Below are 4,878 nucleotides of genomic sequence, written 5' to 3'. Positions count from 1 at the left end.
TTGGCATTTGCTCTGCTTGATGTTCTCTGAGTTTCCTGGATCTGTGGTGTGGTGTCTAAGATTAATTTGGGAAAATTCTGCTATTGTTGCAAATATTTCTTCTGGTCTTTTTTTTTGTCCCCCTTTTTCTTCTCCTTCTGGTATTCCCATTATACATACATTACACAGCTTGTATTTCCTCACAGTTTTTGGATATTTTGTTGCATTGTCTTCAGTTTTCATAATCTTTGTTTTTTGATTTTCAAGAATTATATGGCCATATTCTTATAGCTCCTAGGTTCTTTCCTCAACCTTATTCTGATTACTAATGAACACATTAAAGACATTCTTTATTTCTTGATGTTTTTAAATCTCTTGCATGCCTTTTCGTTCTTACTTAGTATTTCCTTATCTCTGTCTACATTGCCCATCTATTTTCCTTTTAGAAATTCAATATAATATTCTTAATGTTTTTATTTTTTTTATTTTTCAATTATAGTTGGCATACAATATTATATTATTTTTAGGTGTACAACACAGTGATTAGGTATTTAAATAACTTACGAAGTGATTACCTGATAAATCTAGAATCCATCTTACACCGTACATAGTTATTACAATATTATCGACTATATTTCTTATGCTGTACTTTACATCCCCATAGCTCTTATGTAACTATCAATTTGTACTCGTTCTCTTCCCCTTTTTCACCCCCTCACCAACTACTCTCTCATCGGGCAACCATCAAAATGTTCTCTGTATCTATGAATATGTTTCTGTTTTGTTTGTTTATTTTGTTCTTTAGATTCCACATAAAAGTTAAATCATATGACATTTGTCTTTCTCCGTCTGACATACCCCATTCAGCATAATACCCCCTAGGTTTATCTATCTTGTAGGTGAAAAGAATTCATTCTTTTTTATGGCTGAGTAATATTTCATTGTATATATGTACCATCTCTTCTTTTTTATTGATTTAAATAATATATTTTATTTAACCTATCTAAAATATTATCACAGTAATCAATATAAAACATTAATGAGATATTTTACACTCTCATTTTCATACTGTCTTTTTTAGCACATATCTAGTAGTTTATTAGCTTGAATTTGCATTATAAAATCATTTTTTCTTTTTTATTATTTTATTTTCAGATAGACATTTATATAATTTATGAAGTGACCACCCCAATTACTCTAGCACCCATCCGGCATTACACGCAGTTATTAAAATAATATTTTCTATGCTGTATTCTACATACCCATGACTGTTTTATAACTAATTTGTACTTCTTTATCCTTTCATCCTTTTCATCCAGCCCTCTAATCCCCTCCCCTCTGACAATCACCAGTTTATTCTATCTGTGAGTCTATTTACATTTAGTTTTGTTCATTTCTTTTGTTCCTTAATTTCTGCATATAAGTGAAATTATATGGTATTTATCTTTCTCTGTCTGATTTATTCTACTCAGCATAATACCCTCCAGGTCTATTCATGTCATTGAAAATGGTATACCATCTTTTCTTTATCCATTCATCCATTGATGAAAATTTAGGTTGTCTCTGTATCTTAACTGTTGTAAACAATAGTTCAAAGAAGATATGGATGCACATGTCCCTTCGAAGTAGTGTTTTGGGTTTCTTCAGATAAATAACCAGAAGTGGGATTACTGGGTCCTTCTTTGTGTCTTGTTATAGCTTTTGTTTTAAAATCTATTTGTATGGTATAAGGATTGCTACCACAGCTCATTTTTGTTGTTGTTTTTGTTGTTGTTTGTTTCCATTTTCATGAAATATTTTTTTCAATCCCTTTACTCTCAACCTGTGTGTGTATCTTTTGATCTTAAGTGAGTCTTTTGTAGGCAGCATATGTAAGGATCTTGTTTTATTTATTCAGCCACCCTATCTTTTGATTGGAACATTTAATCCATTTACATTTAAAGTAATCATTGATATATATGTAGCTATTGCTATTTTATTATTCATATTTTTAAATCTTTTCTTTTTCTTCTTTTTCTTCTTAAAAAATTCTCTCTAACATTTCTTCCCATACTGGTTTGTTGCTGATAAACTCTTTTAGCTTTTTGTTGTCTGAGAAGCTCTTTCTCTGTCCTTTGATTTTAAATAATAGCTTTGCTGGGTAGAGTAATCTTGGCTGTAGATACTTGATTTTCATCACTTTGAATATTTTGTGCCAGTTCCTCTAGCCTGCAAATTTTCTCTTGAGAGAGCAGCTGAAAGCTGATGGAAGCTTTTTTGTAGGTAACTAACTAACTGCTTTCCTCTTGCTGCTTTTAATATTCTCTCTTTGTCTGCAAACTTTAGTATTTTAATCATGATATGTCTTGGTATGGGTCTCTTGGGGTTCATCTTGTTTGAGGCTCTCTGTGCTTCCTGGGTGAATATGTCTATTTCTGGTTTTGTATGTCTATTTTCTTTGTGAAGTCAGTAAAGTTTTGTGTCATTATTTCTTCAAAGAAATTTTTAATTTCTTGCTCTAGCTCTTCTCCTTCTAAAATGTTCATGATACAAATGTTGGCATGCTTGGTGTTTTCCCAGAGGCCCCTTCAACTATCCTAATTTTTTAAATTTATTTTTTTATGTTGTTTTTCTGATTGTTTCTGCTACCTATTTTCTAAATCACAGATTTAATCTTCTGCTTCATCTATTCTACTGTTTATTCCTTCTAATGTATTTTTTTATTTCAATTATTGTATTCTTCATTTCTGACTGGTTCTCTTTTATGTTTTCCATCTCCATTTTTATATTTTCTATCTCTCTGTTAAAGTTCTCATTGAGTTCATCTCCTTTTCCTCTAAGTTCACTGAGCATTCTTATAACCAATGTTTTGAACTCTGCATCTGGTAGGTTGCTTTTCTTTATTTTGTTTAGTTCTTTATCTGGAACCTTGTTCTATTCTTTTATTGAGCACATGCTTCTTTGTCTCCCAATTTTGGCTGCCTCCCTGTGTTTGTTTCTATGTATTAGGTAGAGATTCTATGTCTCCCTGTTTTAGTAGAGTGACCTTATGTAGTAGGTGTTCTGTGGAGCCCAATGGCATAGTCATCCCTGGTCCCCTGAGCTGGGTGCTCCAGGTGTGTTCCTTATATGAGTTGTGTGTGCCCTCCTGTTATAATTGTGTCTTGGTCACATTTTGCACATCAAAGGGAAGGATTGACTTTGAAGTTGATTGGTTGTGAAGACTGGCTGATGACTACAGTGAGAAGTTATGCAGGATTCACTTTAGCAGAACTCCTGTGCCTGCCTAGAATAATGAGGATTTTTGTCTCAATATAAATCATATTGAGTCGCACTTATACCTAATATAGAGTATTTAGATCATGAGATTTGGAAATTTTGAGTTTATTATATTTTAGACTAAAATTTAATGCTAGAATAAATTAAGACTCTTGGGGATGTTTGAATGGAGTGAATGTATTTCACACATGGGACAAATGTGAATTTTGAGAGTCAGAGAGCAGATTCCACTATGTTGAGCAGTATTCTCCCAAGAAATTAATGTGTACTTGAAGCCTCAGAATATGACATTGTTTGGAAATAGTCTTTGTAGATGTCATCAAGTTGATATGAGACCATAATGGATTTGAGTGGGCATTAAATCCAAATACTGGTATCCTTAATAAGAGAGAGAGATATGGACACAGAAATACATACAGGGAAGAAGTTCACATGAAGACAGGCAGATTTGGAATGATGCAGTCAGAAACCAAGGAAAAAAAAAAGATTGCCTGAAAAACCAAATCTAGGAGGAGGCAAGGACAGATTTTTTTTCCTAGAGCTTTCAAGAGATAGCAGAATGCTAACAACATCCTGATTTCAGACTTCTTGCCTCCATACCTGTGAGAAAATAAATTTCTGTTGTAGGCCACTCAGTTTGTGGTTCTTTGTTATAGCAGACATAGAATACTAAACAAACAGATATAAATCTGTAAATTACTTCACATTAACAATTTTACTCAACATTTATTTCACTGGTGAGAATACACACGAATGAATTAATTCTGCTTTCAGATTAAGATGTATATATAACTGTAGGTAGAGATATATAGATAAATGAAGATACAGATACATTCATTAAGCATGAGCTTCCATTTCTTACTTAGCTTCTTAGGAAATGTAATCATTGCCACAAAAGATTTGTCAATTTCTCAACTTTTCAGAGAATACTGGAGAATACAAACTTCTTGTGAGTGAAATACATCCATTCATTTTACAAAAGCAATAGAGAGTATGTCTTAATATAACACATCATAAAATATTTGTAACTACTACAGCATTCAAAATAAAAATCTGAGCAGTCTTTCTTTTCCCTTTTTCATCTTCCTCTCTCCTATATTGTCTGATTTATTACTGAAGTTACAGTTTTTAAAACCAGTAAGTGTGAATGAGTGGTGGGGGACCAGGTGCTCTGAATCCTTCAAATGTATTAGTATTACAAAAGACATAGAAAGGCTGTCGCAATGTTCCAGATTCAAGGACACTGTATAAACAGAACTAAAGACAATAGACCTGATCCCATATTGGATCCTGTACTGGAAATTTTTAAATGTTTTAAGCTCATTATTTGTCAGTCGACAAAACTGGAATACAGATATTAAAATATTATATCAGTATTAAATATACTACTTAATATATACCAAATAGACTACTATTTTCCTCTCTTCTTCCTTCTATTTCTGTCAATTATTAAAAATTAAATTGATTTTAGTTCAAAATTGAATATTTGAAGGCTTTACTTCTTTATAAAAAGTAAATTTATAAAAATATTATGAAAAATTACTTTATAAGTTACTTAAGTTGATTATGTAAGAGAATGCCTCTCAGGAAAAAACACGCAGAAGTGTCTGGGAGTAAAGGGCATAATGCCTGTAGTTTACT

The 4,878-nt window shown here is 32.1% G+C and overlaps 1 pseudogene; it reads right to left on the bottom strand.

The window, feature by feature from the left end:
• Positions 1-4,878, bottom strand: part of LOC111740410 — a 148,560-nt pseudogene that overhangs the window by 142,609 nt on the left and 1,073 nt on the right.

This window comes from Pteropus vampyrus, unplaced genomic scaffold (genome assembly GCF_000151845.1).
Source record: "Pteropus vampyrus isolate Shadow unplaced genomic scaffold, Pvam_2.0 Scaffold63, whole genome shotgun sequence".
In the NCBI taxonomy this organism is placed as follows: Eukaryota; Metazoa; Chordata; class Mammalia; order Chiroptera; family Pteropodidae; genus Pteropus; species Pteropus vampyrus.
This window is presented reverse-complemented; position numbering and strand designations above follow the sequence as displayed.